Raw genomic sequence first — 20964 nt, 5'->3', positions numbered from 1 at the left:
GACAGGTCAGGAGCTCCTGGTCTTATTGGCCAAGTTTTTCCCCCAAAAGTGTATTTTATTTCCTAAACATGATGTTTTTTTAACTTTAACCCAGTACTTTTAATGTTTTACACCTTTCGACCAAGTAGTTTTGGAAAAAAAGGTGAAAAACGAATGAAGGAAACAACGGTCTCACAGCAGTTCAAAGACTGGTGTCAAACACAAGTCCCGTGTTTAGGAGATGGCTGACTGTCCTCTGCATCCTTTTTAATCTCCTGACTTGGTCAGTGTTACTTGTTGATAATCCAGCGGTGCAGGATGATGTTTCCTGTTAGTTTTGGCAGAACTGGTGCTCAGCTGCTGGCACAGAGGAATAACTGGCCCAGCAAAGAGCCTCCAACAAATAACCAACCGGATGATCCAGAACTTCCTGCAGCTAAACAAAGAGAAAACAGAGGTCATTGTCAGCTGTTAAAAATCTGAGCTCAGCTTCAGGCTGTGATGTTAAAAACCACAAACCAAGCAGGAATCTGGGTGTTATTATGGACTCAGAGCTGAACTTCAGCAGCCAGATCAGCTCAGTTAGGAAGTCAGCCGACTATCACCTGGAGAATATTTCCAGGATTAAAGGACTTCCTTCCCTGGTTACCTGTCAGATTTTATTACTCATTTTAAAAGCTTTGAATAGTTGGACGTTTGCCTCTGTCTATGATCTGTGAACTCCTTACTCCCCTGATTGCTGCTCACACGGCCCACTGTTTAATATAACTGAGCTGTTCATTAGTTGGAAATGAATCCCTGCATACTCCTAAAAATCACTTTATTTTGAGGCTTTTTCTTCAAATTAAAACCCCACTTTCATAATTACTCGGGACTCTTTGTAAAATGCAAATAAAACCAGAAAGATATGATCTTAGAACTATTAAAAAGTTCTATCTAATTAAAATAGTGCAAGTTCGGTGCCATCTGTTGGTTTCCTTAGCGAGGAAATAGTTTTTGAATTGCTCTGTATGAATGAATTGGATTCATTCTGAATTGAATGAATTGAATTATAATTACAATGAATTGAACTCCAATTGGCCTGAATTGGACTTTATTACCGAAGTGCCCTGAGATGACATTTGTTGTAATTGTAATAGTTTATTTTGGCAACATTTTAAACAAACTGACATTATTCTGTCTTGGAAAACACTGCTGGTGGAAAACATGATACTGGCTGCTGAAAAACTGGCAGAAGTGGACCTTCCAACGTGACAGTGACAGGAAGTAATCAGCTGAAGTCGTCCAGAGATTAACAGAGAACACAAATCAACATTCTGGAATCCGGACTTCACTTCCATCCAGAATCTGTGGTTGGAACCACAGACCAGAAGAGACCGAACAGAAGCCTTCACAAAGCTGTGATGTCATCACTGTAGTGACATCACAATCGATGTCATCTCTGATCTTGTTTGACATCACAAAGTTTCTACAGGCCAGACATTTTCACTGCTTTTTCACAGCTGGTCAGGAGTTTATCTGAAGAAACACGTCCAGTTTTTGAAGCATATTTGAAAGTCACAGCAAACAGTTTTCACATTAAAAAACACTTAATTACTATCTTAAATAATCATTTTAACAAACACTTAGAAACAACGCTTACTTGCTATCTTAAAAAGTCATTTTAATTTTAAGTACTTAAAAACAACAAGCAAAATGTTTGCTTTATTCTTTCATCAGTTTTATGAACCATGTGGTGCTGTGGCTTAGTTGGCCAAAGTGCCTGTCTAGTAAACAGGAGATCCTGGGTTCAAATCCCACCAGTGCCTGTGGTCCTTCAGAGCAAGCTATGATTTAGCATGATAAACTGGTTGTTAGCAGGGTTCTACTAAATCCTTTTCACTGGTCCACTTAATGAAAGTGTGTATAAATAGCACACAGCTTTTAAAGTCTCATTAATGCCTATTTTTTACTTTCAGAGTGTAATTTTCCTCCGTTCACATAACAAGTCAAATGGTTAGGGTACAGTACGGTGGAGGTTCTCCTCCTGTCACACTACATAACATCAAAATGAACGTACAAACCGTGAAATAGTCAGAGTTAGAGTAAAAGCTGAGGGCAGGACGTCATTTCCTTGAAATATGTAGCGGAAAATAATACGCAAAAGCATAAAAAAGTCTTGTAAAAACACAGTAAATGTCTTGGCGTGTAATAAGTACACTGCTTCATGAGATCTGGCTGTAACTGGTGAAAGTGACTTCCTCATGAACACCAGGGTCTTTGTTGAAAACCCAACAATATCTGCAAAATATGATGAAGTTTTGAACCAATTGGAGGCACTTCTACTCATGGCTTTAACTATTCTTGAGGTACAGAATCACAAAAACCACTTCCTGAGGTGGATCCAGTTCCTGCTCTTTATTCTTTCATCAGTTTTATTAACCATGTGGTGCTGTGGCTTAGTTGGTCAAAGTGCCTGTCTAGTAAACAGGAGATCCTGGGTTCAAACCCCAGCAGTGCCTTAAGGTGTTATCATGTACATCAACATGGTGCCATAACTGTTTACAGCAGTGCTTCAGGAGTGCTGGACTTCCAAAACAGTCTGTACTTGGAGGCACTTCATCTCATGGCTTTAAATATTCTTGAGTTACATAAGATTGAACTTGGACTATATCCAATGTTTTCACATTTGAAGATAATTTGAATAACATCAAGCCTTGATTTATGCAGAGATCACATAAATTTCGGAAATAGATCACAAAAACCACTTCCTGAGGTGGATCCAGTTCCTGCTCTTTATTCCTTCATCAGTTTTATGACCCATGTGGCGCTGTGGCTTAGTTGGTCAAAGTGCCTGTCTTGTAAACAGGAGATCCTGGGTTCAAATCCCAGCAGTGCCTTAAGGTGTTATTATGTACATCAACATGGTGCCATAACTGTTTACAGCAGTGCTTCAGGAGTGCTGGGCCCTCATTTATCAAGCGTTCTTAGGAACAGATCTGTGCCTAAAGCGTGTGTGCGATCATTCCTGAGCAAAGTGTGGGATTTATGAACGTGTACTTGAACTTAGAAATGTGCCTAAATCTACGCACAGCTTTGACCATGCTTACGCACATTGCCTAGTGATAGAATTACGAAACTGCAAATGGTGTTGATCGCTGCACAGGGGAATATTACAATGTTCATTCAATTGTTGCATTACAGTATGTCTGACGGCATTTGGGTCCGTGTAGCCTATGCAATTCCAAAGCACGGTGCATTAGACCTACCTGGCGTTCATTGCATTTCATTCAGAGTGTAACAATAATTGTTTCACCAGAAGACCTGACAATAATCAGCCTAGTTTAATTGATGTGGGTATAAAAGGCACACCGTGGAAACCGTGCGCTACGGAGTGAGCGCGTGTTTAGGGAGCGTGCAGATTTATTGACAGAAAGTAGTGAGTGGCTTCTAAGCAGGTTCAGATTTCCAAAACATATATTGCTCGAACTCTGCCGTGAATTGGGGCCATTTCTCGAGCGAGAAACTAAGCGCACGCACGCCATACCTGTGCATATACAGGTGCTGTCCACTCTGGGCTTTTTGGCTACAGGTACGTTTCAGCGCGAGGTAGGAGGTCGATGCGGCATTTCTCAGCCGTCCATGAGCCGAATTCTGCCCACAGTGTTGGATGGGATCGAGACCCCCTGAAACTGACACGAGACCCCCCGAAAACATGATTTGGGAAATGTTGGGGGGTCTCTAAAATATTGGCAAAATGTGATTTCCCCTAATGAGTTATGATTGCAGACGCGATGCGTGTGTGGAGGTGTGGAGCCTGTGTGCGTAATTGGCATAAAGCTGTGCTGTCCGCCGCGTATGATTCTGTATTGCTTCTCATGTGTTTTCGAGATCCACGCTCTGAGTCAATCAAATCATATCAAATCAAATCAAATTTATTTGTATAGCACATTTCATGTACAAACAGTTCAAAGTGCTTTACATAAAATAAAAGCATTGCAGCAGGGAGTGCAAGAAGCATTAAAAATACGTAAAAGAATATAAAGAGAAACAAATAAAATAATTTAAATGAATTTAAAAACAGGCAACAGTCTAGATAAGTTAAAAGATATTTCATGCATAGACACATGAGAACAGAAATGTCAAGCGCAAGCAAGCAAGTTCCGCTGGCTTTTAAAGGGAATGTTGGTGCCATATATGGTTACTTGGGGGCGTTCCATGATGCAAATTAGTCTGCTCGTGCCCGCGCAAGGTGAACTGGCAGGTGTGGTATTTATCATTGCAGATTACCTACCTGTGTGCGTACGACCTGTGTAAGAACGTTTGATGAATGCCGGTTTTTTTGTACTTGGGCACATTCTAAATTTCACTCATACGACAGGATTTAGAAGGGATTCTACGCACGAATGATAAATGAGGGCCCTGGACTTCCAAAGCAGTCTGTACTTGGAGGCACTTCATCTCATGGCTTTAACTATTCTTGAGTTACATAAGATTGAACTGGGACTATATCCAATGTTTTCACATATGTGACCTGATCCAGCAAAATGAGTCACAGTGACCCAAATGTCAAAATTGAGATTTTGGTCTCAAAAGAAAGGAATGGAAATAAGCTTTAAAATGATACCATAGTCAAAGTCATACGTTGGATGGTTTTCAAAATATGGCCATTTGATTTATGAACTTCCACCCTTTTTTTACGATTGAAAACCTGAAAAAATCGCGTTTAAAGTTTTTTGCCCGTTTTATTGTTGATATCTTTCAAAATCCTGTGAATTTAAAGGGATAAACTCTTTATCTTAAAGGTGATAGAGAATGGTTGAATGGGGCATTAATCCTTGTTCTGTGATGTGATATGTAGCCCAAAATAAATTGGTTGGGTCTGTAATGGCTCAGAACCTCCCTAAAAGGCTCTCTGAAACAGCTGTTACTATGCTGGGTTTAGAATGCGTCTCTTTCCGTCGTTTCAGAGCTTATCTGGCAACCTTATTATGAAATGCAGGTTGCCGTTGCTTGATTGGCTGCCCTTGCTCTCACTGAAAACAGAGCTACACAGACTGAAAAGAAAGCTCATAAGAATCAGAATTCGTTTTATTGCCATTGTTAGTGAACAGTGTTCACTAACTAGGAATTTGCTGCGGCGTAAGGTTCAAACATGTAACATAGGATAAAAAATAAAGAATAAAAATGTATGAATATAAAATGTACAAGGTGTGTACAACAATACACAGTATCCAATATACAGAGCAACAACAGTGCAGCTTCATTAGTGCAATTTTAATGATGGTAAAGTGACTGGGGCAGGTTACGAGGTGATTATGAAGTGTTCATAAGTCCAACTGCAAGGGGGAAAAACTGTTTTTGTGACGGGAGGTTCTGGCCCGAATGGACCGAAGCCTCCTGCCCGAGGGGAGTGGTGCAAATAGAGAAGGGTCAGCTGTGATCCGACCTGCTCACCCCATAGTCCTGGAGACGTGCAGCCGAGCACCTTCTCAGCGGAGCGCACAGCTCGCTGCAGTCTGTCTGTCCCTGTCGGAACTGACCTTCTACTGAGCTGCTCGGAATCGTGCCAGCTTTGTGAAACTGTAGTCCGTGAAATGCGCAGCGCAAAGGAAAAGTCGGCGGTTGGGGATGCTGTTAAAAATAAATAAAAGCCATTGATCGCGAACATTGCTTTCCGGGGGAAAGAATATATTACGATCGTAGTCCGCTTTCACAGCCTTGGAAGGCACACCTGTTCCTGTTTCTTGCCGAAGGGGCGTGTCTGAAACGGAGTGGCTGTGGATTTGGGTGCGGGGGGGGGCGATTGCTGAAAAAGTGACGTCACTTTTTCACAAAAATGCGCTTGTAACTCTTATGGGGGATACTCAAAAAAGGGGGAGTACTTGAAACAGAGGTTATGAAACTTGCTGGCACTTCGTGTGTGCTCCCCACAGCGGGGAGACTCAGAACTAACACCAAAAACGTGAAAAAGACGATTTTGATTCTCTATCCCCTTTAAATCTTAATTTTACCAAAGTTATTTGTACACATATAAAATGGTATTAAACCAGACTGAAGCCCAAATGATTATAAAATATTTATTTTTGTGCCCACACACACTGCTTCACAGCTCGACACAGCCCTCGTCACCTCATTAATATCAGTCACAGGTTGCTCAATGACTTCATCGTCATCTTCCACATGAGTGGCGAATTCTTGCTCCTTTTCCATATCCGAGTCTTTGACATCGCTGTCATTTTCTTCTTCAGAAGATATCACCTCAGCTCCAAAAAAATCAGTAACTAGCGCTAGCAAGTCTTGCTGTCCAGCAGCAGAGCTAAAATTGGACGCCACGGGAGTTTAAAGCTTTCGCGACTCTACTTTCTTTAGCGAATGACATTTCAAAACAAAAACACATATCAACACACTACACTATACTACAGTACTACACGATACTAATATTGTAATATAAGACGATTACTTTTTTGACAATGACGAATATTGAGAGACTTTCTACGATTAGTTTAGGCTACACCAACACAGATAGCTAGTTTGACAGGAGTGATGGCTGGACCAATCGCGTGCACCAGTCACTCGAAACGTGACTTCCCGCCTATTGTGGGCCTTTGTGTCACTGTTTGTGTACATTTTTAAGCATTTTGATTGGTTTTATGAAGCTAGCAGCGATAGAGACGTTTCAGAGCTAAAGGGAAATCCTCAGAGGTAATAGGAACGGTAGACGTTAACGGGAGAGGAGTCTGAAGTTCAACCTGTTAAATTTTAACGCATTTAATACAACTTGCAAGTCAACTTGAACTGTCATTTACGTGACTTTCCTCAATTATATGGACTATACAACTTTGGGAGATTGTTTTTTAATGTCTATTCTTTGAAATTAGCTAAAAAAAAAAAATGTTAAAATCCATTGTTTTTTCACGTTATCTGCCCGTACCTCAAAATAGAACGTTGCGACTTCCGACTCATTTCGCCAGAGCGGGTCACATATGAAGATAATTTGAATAACATTAAGCCTTGATTTATGCAGAGATCACATGATTTTCGGAAATAAATCACAAAAACCACTTCCTGAGGTGGATCCAGTTCCTGCTCTTTATTCTTTCATCAGTTTTATGAACCATGTGGCGCTGTGGCTTAGTTGGTCAGAGTGCCTGTCTAGTAAACAGGAGATCCTGGGTTCAAATCCCAGCAGTGCCTTTAGGCCTTCAGAGCAAGCTATGACTTAGGATATAAAACATCTTATTATCAGCTTTCTACTAAATCCTTTTCACTGGTCCACTTAATGAAAGTGCGTATAAATAGCACACAGCTTTTAAAGTCTCATTTATGCCTATTTTATGCTTTCAGAGTGTAATTTTCCTCCGTTCACATAACACGTCAAATGGTTAGGGTACAGTACGGTGGAGGTTCTCCTCCTGTTACACTACATAACATCAAAATGAACGTACAAACCGTGAAATAGTCAGAGTTAGAGTAAAAGCTGAGGGCAGGACGTCATTTCCTTGAAATATGTAGCGGAAAATAATACGCAAAAGCATAAAAAAGCCTTGTAAAAACACAGTAAATGACTTGGCGTGTAATAAGTACACCACTTCATGAGATCTGGCTGTAACTGGTGAAAGTGACTTCCTCATGAACAGCAGGATCTGAGTTGAAAACCCAACAATATCTGCAAAATATGATGAAGTTTTGAACCAATTGGAGGCACTTCTACTCATGACTTTAACTATTCTTGAGGTACAGAATCACAAAAAACATTTTCTGAGGTGGATCCAGTTCCTGCTCTTTATTCTTTCATCAGTTTTAAGAACCATGTGGCGCTGTGGCTTAGTTGGTCAAAGTGCCTGTCTAGTAAACAGGAGATCCTGGGTTCAAATCCCAGCAGTGCCTTAAGGTGTTATTATGCACATCAACATGGTGCCATAACTGTTTACAGCAGTGCTTCAGGAGTGCTGGACTTCCAAAACAGTCTGTACTTGGAGGCACTTCATCTCATGGCTTTAAAGGAGAACTGCGGTATTTTCAACATTAAGCCTCATTTATGAGTCGTCTGCAATGTTTTAGAACCCCCCTGGGTGGCGGGGACCTGGCGGGGCTGGTAGGCTGCCGCCTCTGGGGGCTCTGCCTGATGCTGTGAAGTTTAGAAAATTGAGGTGACACAGGCAAGCATGCAAGGGGGGGCTTGCAACCGCGCAAGGGCTTGCGTTTCTTCTTGCGTCTTGCTTTGCGTCTTGCGTTACCGACTATAAACCAGGCTTTAATTAGCCCAGTAGCATGCTCACTATGCTCACTAAGCAGTTGTTGTGCTGTCCTGTGGTTTAAGGTCACCTGTGTATTATATGAGATTGCTGCTGCTTGTGTTTTTTGTTTTTTTTTGTTTCTGTGTTTGTTCTCTGCTTGTCTGCTTACAGGTGCTCCTGGTGCTTCTCAGGTTGGATTCCCCACAAAAGCCGTGAATCGTCTTCAGTTTTGCTTTTACAGGTGTAACAGCTGGTTGTCTGATTTTTCATTGTTTTTTATGTTTGTCTCTTCATGTTTCTGTTCCTTTTTTTCTCTTCTTCGCTCTCACTCTCTCTCTGTCCCCCGGTCCGGTTCGGCACTATTATCATATCATGTTAAATATTGTAACAAAAATAAATAAATAAAAATGAGGAGTTGATGGGCATCAAGGGGAGCTTTACATTCATAAAGCTTCCCTTGGCATAGCAAATGTGTTTAGCATAAACGGTATTCAGATTACAATTCTGCTGCCATAATGCTGGACAGGACGAGGGAAAAAAAAAAAAAAAAAGAACCCTCCCCATCGTTTTTTTTTATTTTACTGCTGTCTCCGGTATTTGCCTAATTTTGAAACGTCCGTTTTCAAAATCATCAACTCACCGGAGTGGTTACTGGTGTGCACTGGTAATCCATATCAAATTTCGTTGCGAAAAGTTGCTTCTGTCGTGTTTTATTTGACATTTTGTACTGGATGTTCATTGATATTACTCCGCCACCGCTAAGAAAATAGTGCGAGCATGAACGAGCTGCCAAATAAAACACGACAGAAGCAACTTTTCGCAACGAAATTTGATATGGATTACCAGTGCACACCAGTAACCACTCCGGTGAGTTGATGATTTTGAAAACGTTTATGGTGCTTTTACGGACCTCTTAGGACATGCACCATGCTTGCCATTCTGAAGCAGGTTGAGAAGAATCAAAATTAGGCAAATACCGGAGACAGCAGTAAAATTAAAAAAAATGGTGAGGGGGGTTCTAAAACATTGCAGACGACTCATAAATTAGGCTTAATGTTGAAAATACCGCAGTTCTCCTTTAACTATTCTTGAGGTACAAAAGATTGAACTGGGACTTAATCCAATGTTTTCACGTATAGAGATTATTTGAATAACATCAAGCCCTGATTTATGCAGAGATCACATGAATAGTGGAAATAAATCACAAAAAACACTTCCTGAGGTGGATCCAGTTCCTGCTCTTTATTCTTTCATCAGTTTTATAAACCATGTGGCGCTGTGGCTTAGTTGGTCAAAGTGCCTGTCTTGTAAACAGGAGATCCTGGGTTCAAATCCCAGCAGTGCCTTAAGGTGTTATCATGTACATCAACATGGTGCCATAACTGTTTACAGCAGTGCTTCAGGAGTGCTGGACTTCCAAAACAGTCTGTACTTGGAGGCACTTCATCTCATGGCTTTAAAGGAGAACTGCGGTATTTTCAACATTAAGCCTCATTTATGAGTCGTCTGCAATGTTTTAGAACCCCCCTGGGTGGCGGGGACCTGGCGGGGCTGGTAGGCTGCCGCCTCTGGGGGCTCTGCCTGATGCTGTGAAGTTTAGAAAATTGAGGTGACACAGGCAAGCATGCAAGGGGGGGCTTGCAACCGCGCAAGGGCTTGCGTTTCTTCTTGCGTCTTGCTTTGCGTCTTGCGTTACCGACTATAAACCAGGCTTTAATTAGCCCAGTAGCATGCTCACTATGCTCACTAAGCAGTTGTTGTGCTGTCCTGTGGTTTAAGGTCACCTGTGTATTATATGAGATTGCTGCTGCTTGTGTTTTTTTTTGTTTCTGTGTTTGTTCTCTGCTTGTCTGCTTACAGGTGCTCCTAGTGCTTCCCAGGTTGGATTCCCCACAAAAGCCTTGGATTGTCTTTAGTTTTGTTTTTACAGGTGTAGCAGCTGGTTGTCGGATTTTTCATTGTTTTTTATGTTTGTCTCTTCATGTTTCTGTTCCTTTTTTTCTCTTCTTCGCTCTCACTCTCTCTCTGTCCCCCGGTCCGGTTCGGCACTATTATCATATCATGTTAAATATTGTAACAAAAATAAATAAATAAAAATGAGGAGTTGATGGGCATCAAGGGGAGCTTTACATTCATAAAGCTTCCCTTGGCATAGCAAATGTGTTTAGCATAAACGGTATTCAGATTACAATTCTGCTGCCATAATGCTGGACAGGACGAGGGAAAAAAAAAAAAAAAAAAGAACCCCCCCCCACCGTTTTTTTTTATTTTACTGCTGTCTCCGGTATTTGCCTAATTTTGAAACGTCCGTTTTCAAAATCATCAACTCACCGGAGTGGTTACTGGTGTGCACTGGTAATCCATATCAAATTTCGTTGCGAAAAGTTGCTTCTGTCGTGTTTTATTTGACATTTTGTACTGGATGTTCATTGATATTACTCTGCCACCGCTAAGAAAATAGTGCGAGCATGAACGAGCTGCCAAATAAAACACGACAGAAGCAACTTTTCGCAACGAAATTTGATATGGATTACCAGTGCACACCAGTAACCACTCCGGTGAGTTGATGATTTTGAAAACGGACGTTTATTGTGCTTTTACGGACCTCTTAGGACATGCACCATGCTTGCCATTCTGAAGCAGGTTGAGAAGAATCAAAATTAGGCAAATACCGGAGACAGCAGTAAAATTAAAAAAAATGGTGAGGGGGGTTCTAAAACATTGCAGACGACTCATAAATTAGGCTTAATGTTGAAAATACCGCAGTTCTCCTTTAACTATTCTTGAGGTACAAAAGATTGAACTGGGACTTAATCCAATGTTTTCACATATAGAGATTATTTGAATAACATCAAGCCCTGATTTATGCAGAGATCACATGAATAGTGGAAATAAATCACAAAAAACACTTCCTGAGGTGGATCCAGTTCCTGCTCTTTATTCTTTCATCAGTTTTATAAACCATGTGGCGCTGTGGCTTAGTTGGTCAAAGTGCCTTTCTTGTAAACAGGAAATCCTGGGTTCAAATCCCAGCAGTGCCTGTGGGCCTTCAGAGCTAGCTATGACTTATCAAGTAACTGTCTTCACATGACCTGCACGTCTCCAGGACTATGGGGCGAGCATGTCGGATCACAGCTGACCCTTCTCTATTTGCTCCACTCCCCTCGGGCACCTTGTATATTTTATATTCATATATTTTTATTCTTTATTTTTTATTATTATATTCTATGTTACATGTTTGCACCTTACGCCGCAGCAAATTCCTAGTTAGTGAACACTGTTCACTAACAATGGCAATAAAACGAATTCTGATTCTGATTCTGAACAAAATCAACCCCAGTGTTATAAATTGGCTTTATTCTTAGACTTTATGTATTCATATTATGTAGTTCTCTAGATAAACTATTTTCCTAGTTTGTACGTTACACTCTGCTCATACAACGCAAATGTATGTCCAACACTTTAAGATGACGTAGCGGGATAAAATAACTGGGTCAGATAAAGCGTCTCTTAGGACAGATAGGTCTGGTGCAGTAGATGCACGCCTGAAACAACACTCACACACACACACACACATCGCTTATCACATCCAAACAACATGACGAAGACGGTGGATGGCCTGCTCACAGCATGAGTAAATATTCAATGATGCGTCGTCAAATGTAGGTACAACCTCTGAGATAAGGGTGAACATAAATATGAAATGTTTCCAGATCTCGGGACTTGGTCGGACGGATTTCATGCGAGAACTCTGTCTCTCCAAGTCCAGCGCTGATACTTGACCTGTGACCTCCAATAAATACTTTGTTTAACTTAAGACTGCTCCAACTGGTTCTTGGGCTTCCAATATAAAGAATCGGGCTAACACCACTACACTACGGAAACTGGCGCCATGCCTATTCACTAGTGTTCTGGAAGCCAAACAATGAGGTAAGTTTTCCCAAATTTTGTTGCTAGCGGAAAGAGATTGTGGAGTCGCAACAAATTGAGTCAGAAGTGGGATTGTAACACACTCCTCTGGGAGAGCATGGATAAATAGAAGAATCGTAAATGAATATGCAAGAAGAAACCAAAAAAGATTCAACTAGCAACACAGAGGTGTGATGTCACATACCACAGATCCTCTCAGCTGGAATTGAGCACTCTGGTGTCATTTCACAAGTGACTAGCCTACTCAACTCATCTTCTTTCCAGAACGCAACCATGACAGCACACACCTGAAGGTTCCACCGAGATTTGAACTCAGATCACTGGATTCAGAGTCCAGAGTGCTGACCTTTACACCATGGAACCCCTTCCACAGTCAATTTACGCTCTCAGTCATGCAAATGCTTGACAATGAAAGGGTTTTAGCGACGTGATTTTTTTTTGTCAATTTTTCAGTGATACTCTTACAGCTTGTATTCTCAGAATTGGCACGACAGTCAAGCAACACATTCTGTATCTTCTTCAATGGTCAAAGGTTAGAATCCGCCTGTCAAGTGGAGGAACAGGGTTCGATTCCTTGATGGAAGGCTGCCATTTTCGCTCAGCAGCTAGGGATTCGCCAAAGTCCGTTTCACACCATAGCATGAGAAAATCTTTTGAAAACCTGCAAAAATTGACTTTACATGTCAAGAATAGCAGATGAAGCTCCCCTCCTATCCATAATTATGAATATGTTGATGTTGCTATCATTAACGTGCAGTCATACATCTTCACACAAGGATGAAATAAATAAAGGAGGAGCAAGTAATGTTTCCGCCCAGTTTCAAACTGAGGACCTTTCGCGTGTGAGGCAAACGTGATAACCACTACACTAAACAGGCTATAAGACAGCTGCAGTACATCCAGAATGCTGCTGCTCGAGTCCTGACTAGAACCAGGAAATACGACCATATTAGTCCAGCGCTCAGGTCTCTGCACTGGCTTCCTGTCGCTCAGAGAATAGAGTTTAAAACAGCTCTGCTTGTGTACAAGTCTCTTCACGGTCAAGCGCCAAAGTACATCTCTGACATGTTAGAGCCATATGAACCAACTCGGGCTCTGAGAACCTCAGGGAGGGGTCTCCTGCTGGTGCCCAGAGTCAGGACTAAACAAGGTGAGGCTGCGTTTCAGTTTTATGCTCCTAAAATCTGGAACAGTCTTCCAGAAGATGTGAGACAGGCCTCAACTCTGACAATGTTTAAATCCAGGCTGAAAACAGTTCTATTTAGCTGTGCATATGACACCTGAAAGTATTTAGTCTGCACTCTTCACTTTTTAATTACTTAATGATTATTTTAATGGGTTTAAAAAAAAAAAAAAGTATTTAAAACATTACAACAATATTACTGGGCATGTATTGTAATGTTTTAAATACTTGAACGCAGTTTTTCTAGAGAAGATTAATTGTTTTGTATATGGGATTATTCTCCATCGACTCTTTTGGGCTTTCACATGCGCGCGCCTACCAACAAGAGGTAAGTTACATGCTGTTTATAAAGTTGTTTTGTAACGTCCCCATGCCAGTAATGTAAGAACCATGCATATGGTTTTGATGGTAAGGCTTGTGACTTTGTCAGATGGTTTATAAAGTTGTGTGACGTTTCTGCAGTGTGCAAGTTGTTTTACGTGGAAGGGTTAGCAGTTGCCCCTTAGCCACCACGTATTAGCCTCGCATAACAGGTTGCGCGAACTCCACACAGGGAAGGCAGATTTGAACCAGTCTGTGTCATACTATCAGTATTTGACAACCTCTAGCAATGGGATTGCGCTTCAAGTGCCCCGGAGTTCTCCTTTAACTGCAGAAGAATATTTAAGGAGTATCCAGCCAAGTATTTCAAGCACAATGTTTGTTTGGCAAGCCTTCCGGTTGGCTACTATGCACTCTATAGAAGGGATTGTGTCTGGCTGCCATGTACAGGTGGAGAGAAATGGCTGTAAAGGATGCTGTAGCTGATCACTATAGTCAATTGAGCAATGGAAGCAACTATTTAACACTTCCATAGCAATTCCTCTCAAGATGCAGAGCTTTGAGAAGCCATGTTTGAAACCAAAAGCAGAACGTCCAAGTCAAATATGACAGGTGATGGCTGCCATTTACCTTGAACCCAGATGGTGTACACAGGCCATTGTTTCCCTTAACTCATTGACTGCTAGACATTTAATGCAGAGAGACCCATACTGCCAAGTGTTTCAGTATTTTGACTGATTTTCCAAGACTCACAGAAAAGTGTGTCTTATGACTATGTACACACTGAAATTACCAAACGAAAGACTACTCTTCTTTAATCAGGAAAAAAAAAGAATTTGTTTCTACCATTTTCAGTCCTTTAGTAATAGACACTAGAACATAGGTTGGTTTCACCAAAAACAGCTGTTTGACCCAAAAAACAAGCTTTTTTTTGTGCAAAGTGGCACTGCTGCCACCTTGCGGGTAATTTTGCCAGTATATTCTCTGTTTAGTGTTTACAAGCCTAAGATTTAGTGACAAACTCCGCTAGATTGTCCCCCAGCCCGCTCCGTTAAAAAACGCAATTGACATCTATGGCAGTCAGTGTTTTTTTTTTTTTTTTTTAAATTGACGTCTGTTTACGTCAATGGCACCGAAAGAGTTAATCATTCTGAAGCGAGATCATTTCACAAGATTTTAATTCAAAGACTTAAGAATCTTGTGCCGTTGGATTCAGCTTTCCAATCTGAAACAGAACCAGATTAGTTAGAGCATTGAGATAAAGACATTTGCAGGTACCACTCAACATACCCTCTGCACATCATGTTCAGCTCTAGCGGGCACTTGGGAAGAACTTTTTCTGCTGCCCAGAACCATGGCTGTCAGTAATATGCTCCTTCAAGTAGTGGACATCCTGAAAGTAGTCTTTGCCCTTCTCATGCTGCTGGCTGAAGGTGCTGTAGGTTCCAGAGGGGTACAAGCCATACAAAAGCCTGTAGTCAAAGTTAGGAGATCCACCCACACCAAAGCGTGGCACCAGTACGGTTGCGGATCCCGGTCCAGACCCTTGGCGGTCATCCGGGTAGCCGAATTCCTCCGTCTGCTGCTGGTAATTCCCGAGTTCAGCTTCCTTGGTGACAATGGAGGTCTCCCCTGACTGGAGGACAGGGCCAGGTGGTGACAGAGGGGCTGCAGGGAGAACGTCAGTGAGGCTGAGGGCTTGGGCTGACGCATCCTCAAAGACTGAGGGAGCAATAGCCCACTGGGTTTTTGTGTGGAGACATTTCACAATTAGTCCTTTTCACAGCAGAAGTTCTGATAGCACAGAGTGTTGACGTCGCAGTTTCCTAGGACGTAAAGTTAAAAGCTCCACCCCCCTCTACAGAGATTGAGCAGACTGAATGAGAAGCACAGGTGCAATGCTCAGGTTCCCTTTGGTGCCCCAGTAAGGCTGCTTAAAGTGAAGGGCCTTTCCTCCAAGCAGAAGGGAGCCATTATTACACACCTGAGCATCATTTTGTGTTTTAATACACATGTTCTGAATTTTTATTTATTTTTTAATTCAAACTAAACAGCAGGTTTTGGCTTCATAATAGAGCTCGGCAAGATTTGCTAGTGGCTTCATGAAAACGCACCTTTAGGCTTCCAAACATATTTTGGGCCATGTACACTCCAAGCAGAAGATTTACCTTGTGGTCCAGATTGGGCAGCTCCATGGGCAGCTCCAGGTTGCAGAGCGCCAACGTCAGATCCTACATCAACAGGTACATAAGTGACAGTAGAGTATCCTGTTGCAGGCAGGCCAGAGCTCAAGCTGCTCAATGCTGGACCCGTCTGAACAGCCTGTGGGACACCAGAAGCTTGCACAGCCATTTGCACGGGCACAACGGAGCCAGAGCTGCTGAATCTTGGGTCTGCCTGAAGAGCACCTTGGACAAGGCCAGGAGCTTGGACAAAACCGGGAGCTTGGACAAAACCGGGAGCTTGGACAGCCATTTGCGTTGGCACAAATGAGCCATAGCCGCTGAGTCTTGGGTCTGCCTGAAGAACAGGTTGACTTAAGCCAGAGGATAGCACAGGTGTCGCCATATAAACATCACTGGAAGCAGTGTAGGGCACGGTCACCGGGCGGCCAGCGGCTGCTCCCTGGTAAGAGCCAAAATTACCTGCAGCTCTTGTGCCGCTGCTGCTCTGGCCTGCTGATTTTGAACCTGGGTGCACGAGAACAAGTTTAGCAGAAGCTAATTCAAGCAAGCATGTAATGTTTTACCACAACAGATGATAGCACACCTTTAGTGGGAAAACCCCATGTAGCAGCAGTCAACAAGGCAAAGAGGGAAACCCTGAAATTATGTACAGCAAAGAGTAAGAATGCAATATTAACTAATGTTTCCAATCAATCAAACAAAAACTGTAAAAGACAGCTTGTGCTTATACCTCAGGAAGAACCCAGCAGCTGTCATGGTGAAAACAAGCTATGAGAGGAAACAGCAAGGGTGAAGGTTTATAAATAATGCCACAGACCAGCCCAGACCAATCAAAGCTTAACGTGCTAACAACAGACAGCTGCTTGTGAGGGACTATCAGGACAGGTGGACGCTGGAGGCTCATCTGGTTGCTCTGGTATCAGCCTCATTGTCTCCTCTCGCCTCCACCCTCCTGTCTGTGCTAAAGGCACTTAGTCACTGCCAAATATTTTACTGTCGTAAAATAGCTCTACCCAAATTGTCGTAATTCTCAGATTTTCTATTTCAGTTAAACGTAGAAGCTGGAAATAACATCCAAGATGTTGAGTTTTCACACCGACCCACTGACACATTTAACAAGTTAACTGAGGCCTGTAGAGTCTGAGATGTAGCTCTTATTGGTCCTTTAAAGGAGACATGTTTTGCCCTTTTTGGTACAATTTCCCGAGGTCTTACTGAAATGTATGAGACAGGTCAGGAGCTCCTGGTCTTATTGGCCAAGTTTTTCCCCCAAAAGTGTATTTTATTTCCTAAACATGATGCTTTTCTAACTTTAACCCAGTACTTTTAATGTTTTACACCTTTCGACCAAGTAGATTTTGGAAAAAAAGCTGAAAAACGAATGAAGGAAACAACGGTCTCACAGCAGTTCAAAGACTGGTGTCAAACACAAGTCCCGTGTTTAGGAGATGGTTGACTATCCTCTGCATCCTTTTTAATCTCCTGACTTGGTCAGTGTCACTTGTTGATAATCCAGCGGTGCAGGATGATGTTTCCTGTTAGTTTTGGCAGAACTGGTGCTCAGCTGCTGGCACAGAGGAATAACTGGCCCAGCAAAGAGCCTCCAACAAATAACCAACCGGATGATCCAGAACTTCCTGCAGCTAAACAAAGAGAAAACAGAGGTCATTGTCAGCTGTTAAAAATCTGAGCTCAGCTTCAGGCTGTGATGTTAAAAAGCACAAACCAAGCAGGAATCTGGGTGTTATTATGGACTCAGAGCTGAACTTCAGCAGCCAGATCAGCTCAGTTAGGAAGTCAGCCGACTATCACCTGGAGAATATTTCCAGGATTAAAGGACTTCCTCCCCTGGTTACCTGTCAGATTTTATTACTCATTTTAAAAGCTTTGAATAGTTGGACGGTTGCCTCTGTCTATGATCTGTGAACTCCTTACTCCCCTGATTGCTGCTCACACGGCCCACTGTTTAATATAACTGAGCTGTTCATTAGATGGAAATGAATCCCTGCATACTCCTAAAAATCACTTTATTTTGAGCCTTTTTCTTCAAATTAAAACCCCACTTTCATAATTACTCGGGACTCTTTGTAAAATGCAAATAAAACCAGAAAGATATGATCTTAGAACTATTAAAAAGTTCTATCTAATTAGAAATAGTGCAAGTTCGGTGCCATCTGTTGGTTTCCTTAGCGAGGAAATAGTTTTTGAATTGCTCTGTATGAATGAAGTGGATTCATTCTGAATTCATTCTGAACAGTATTATAATTACAATGAATTGAACTCCAATTGGCCTGAATTGGACTTTATTACTGAAATGCCCTGAGATGACATTTGTTGTAATTGTAATAGTTTATTTTGGCAACATTTTAAACAAACTGACATTATTCTGTCTTGGGAAACACTGCTGGTGGAAAACATGATACTGGCTGCTGAAAAACTGGCAGAAGTGGACCTTCCAACGTGACAGTGACAGGAAGTAATCAGCTGAAGTCGTCCAGAGATTAACAGAGAACACAAATCAACATTCTGGAATCCGGACTTCACTTCCATCCAGAATCTGTGGTTGGAACCACAGACCAGAAGAGACAGAATAGAAGCCTTCACAAAGCTGTGATGTCATCACTGTTGTGACATCACAATCGATGTCATCTCTGATCTTGTATGACATCACAAAGTTTATACAGGCCAGACATTTTCACTGCTTTTTCACAGCTGGTCAGGAGTTTATCTGAAGAAACACGTCCAGTTTTTGAAGCATATTTGAAAGTCACAGCAAACGGTTTTCACATCGCCTAAAAAACACTTAATTACTATCTTAAATAATCATTTTAACTAGCACTTAGAAACAACGCTTACTTGCTATCTTAAAAAAATTTGATTTGAAGTACTCATAAACAACAAGCAAAATGAGTCAAAACAAGAAATCATCTCCTCCACTTCAGTGGTGTGACATGGCAGACGACGATTTGCCCGAGGGTTTCTACACGTGTCCCATTACTTTTGGCAGTAAGGAAAGTTATGAGGAACCCAGCAACTGTTGGAAAAAGAACAATCCCAGGTCTCTGCTGCAGCTGGGACTCCTCACTCAGAGGATGTCCAGCTCCTGCAGGATCATCTCCAGGCCTCCGTAGTTCCTCCAGTCAAGTGGAAGTTTCCAGTTTCACAAACCGAGGGGATTCCCTCTAACGCCTCTGCTGCCGACCGAGATCATGGATCAGAGAAATGACAGAACTCTTACCGACAGAAGAATGACAAGATCAGCTATTTATAGCATGGGATGGATATTCTGAGGACAAAGCTGCTGAAGAAACATTTCTTTCTGACAGGAGAAAAAGACAGAAGAGTGGCAGCAGAGAGCGGCTGCTCCATGACTGAGGAAAAACTAAAGAAGGTGGAAAACTGTTTGACGTGTGAGCGTCATCTCCGTCAAAAGTGTGAGCAGGAGCTCAAGCAGTGCAACCGAGTCACTGCAGGATTGTGTGAAACTCTGAAAGCAGCAGCAGCAGAAACTGAATATCAGTCAGTTCTGAAAGAGGCAGAGAGCTGGAAAGAGCAACTGAAAGAAAAGACTGCCGCCGATATTAATCTGGCCTCCAAACTAACAGCACAGGAGGAGGCAACAAAGACACAAGAAAAGAAGGTGGCAGATCTCATGAAGGCTTTATTTCTATCCGTCATCATCGAGCCAGAAGAGAACAAAGTGCTGTCAGTGTTCAGCTCTCAGACAGTTCACCTTCAGTTCCACTGACACACTGATGCTGGGAATTCATTTTTATCAGTGCTGCAGTCTGTCCTTCACTCACATGGTGGGAACCTGAGATTTCCTCTGACTCACAAACACAACTACATTGCTGTCACTGTGCTGCTTATTGGGCTGTGAATGTTGTCAGAGCAGCTTTTCAGCAACAAGCTGCAGATGTGGCTGTTGTGCTGCTTCTGATTCACAGTCAGTGTGGACAATATGGAAAGTAGAGCTGAGGAGGAGCAGCTGAAGCTTCTGCTTCTTCCATCATTACTTAGAGAGATGACACTGGAATGACACTGAGATGCTTTGGTATTCAGAGCTTTTATTGATTCTAAACAGGCAGGATTATTTAATGTTATCACTCATCTCTTAAGGCCCTAAGAAAAATATTTTCACATTCAAAATATATATATATTCAATATTTGGGATTTTATGAGTTGTATTTCCCAGGTTACTTTTCCCTATTAAGGTATATATGGAGCCAAAATGAAGATAAATGATACATTGTTATATTTCTTGGTCATTTACATTACACAGAGCACATTTAAAGTTGGTTTTATTATTTGTTATGAGATTACTAATCCAGTTTAGTAATCTCGGAAACGGAACATCTCAAGATTAACATATTGAACTTTTTGTGCACTGAAGATTACATAAAAACAAAATCATTTTCTCAAATGATGCATACACAACTGAACACTGGAGAAGGTTTTATGGGTCCAGGTTTTCCATAATGGTGGCAACTCTATGAACAATGCCCCTCATTTCCTGCCTATATTTAATTTTTTATGGAGCGCTTGGAAGCAGTTGCGTGGGTGTTTCCCAGTGACGATGCACAGACGAACACCACACTTTGTGCAGTAGATTGTTGTCTGTCCTTCTGGGCAAAGCCTGCACCTTCCCCTGTCTGTGAAAGCTGGGAAGTGATCCACTTGATCATGGCGGACATCAACCATGGCTCTTGGGGTTGTTGGCCTTTGTATGCATCTGGTGGGGCTGTGCACATTCTCCTCCCCTCCCTTAGAAGGCCTTCCCTTCTTCTTTCCACTGTGGATAAGGGCATCTGCAACCTCCGGCCTGAATTCCTTCAGCTTTTGGTGCTTTTGCACATCAATGCTTTTGGCACCTCTGCGATACAGCAGCCATCCATTGTTGAGGGCTATATCAGCCATTTGCAATAGAGGCACAGGTACCACCGGTGGGACTGCAGGGGTGCGGTACAAGGCCACCATCATGTCAGCAAGGTCAACTCCTTGACATCACGTGACTCAGAGTCAGAAGAACTTGCAGGGATCTCCTCTATCACTCTCATTCCTGTGCTTCTCTTTCTTTCCCCTTAAAAGGAGCACATTGACCAAATTTCTACCCCTAATCTGGCAACGTATCTCAGGGGATACATAC

At 42.1% G+C, this 20964-nt stretch overlaps 7 non-coding genes across 7 annotated transcripts; all 7 read left to right on the top strand.

Annotated features, from left to right (window-relative positions):
- Positions 1 to 1713: 1713 nt before the first annotated feature.
- trnat-agu (transfer RNA threonine (anticodon AGU)) lies at positions 1714 to 1787 on the top strand. The gene has a single exon. It is a non-coding gene; the product is annotated as a tRNA-Thr (tRNA).
- Positions 1788 to 2406: 619 nt separating this feature from the next.
- Positions 2407 to 2480, top strand: trnat-agu (transfer RNA threonine (anticodon AGU)). Its single transcript has one exon. It is a non-coding gene; the product is annotated as a tRNA-Thr (tRNA).
- A 304-nt stretch (positions 2481 to 2784) lies between these two features.
- trnat-ugu (transfer RNA threonine (anticodon UGU)) lies at positions 2785 to 2858 on the top strand. Its single transcript has one exon. It is a non-coding gene; the product is annotated as a tRNA-Thr (tRNA).
- A 4223-nt stretch (positions 2859 to 7081) lies between these two features.
- trnat-agu (transfer RNA threonine (anticodon AGU)) lies at positions 7082 to 7155 on the top strand. The gene has a single exon. It is a non-coding gene; the product is annotated as a tRNA-Thr (tRNA).
- A 619-nt stretch (positions 7156 to 7774) lies between these two features.
- trnat-agu (transfer RNA threonine (anticodon AGU)) lies at positions 7775 to 7848 on the top strand. The gene has a single exon. It is a non-coding gene; the product is annotated as a tRNA-Thr (tRNA).
- Positions 7849 to 9470: 1622 nt separating this feature from the next.
- On the top strand, positions 9471 to 9544 carry trnat-ugu (transfer RNA threonine (anticodon UGU)). The gene has a single exon. It is a non-coding gene; the product is annotated as a tRNA-Thr (tRNA).
- Positions 9545 to 11165: 1621 nt separating this feature from the next.
- On the top strand, positions 11166 to 11239 carry trnat-ugu (transfer RNA threonine (anticodon UGU)). The gene has a single exon. It is a non-coding gene; the product is annotated as a tRNA-Thr (tRNA).
- Positions 11240 to 20964: the final 9725 nt, after the last annotated feature.

Source organism: Odontesthes bonariensis, chromosome 11 (assembly GCF_027942865.1).
Source record: "Odontesthes bonariensis isolate fOdoBon6 chromosome 11, fOdoBon6.hap1, whole genome shotgun sequence".
Taxonomy (NCBI): Eukaryota; Metazoa; Chordata; class Actinopteri; order Atheriniformes; family Atherinopsidae; genus Odontesthes; species Odontesthes bonariensis.
The sequence above is the reverse complement of the archived record's forward strand: the minus strand, read 5'-3'. Positions and strand labels throughout refer to the sequence as shown.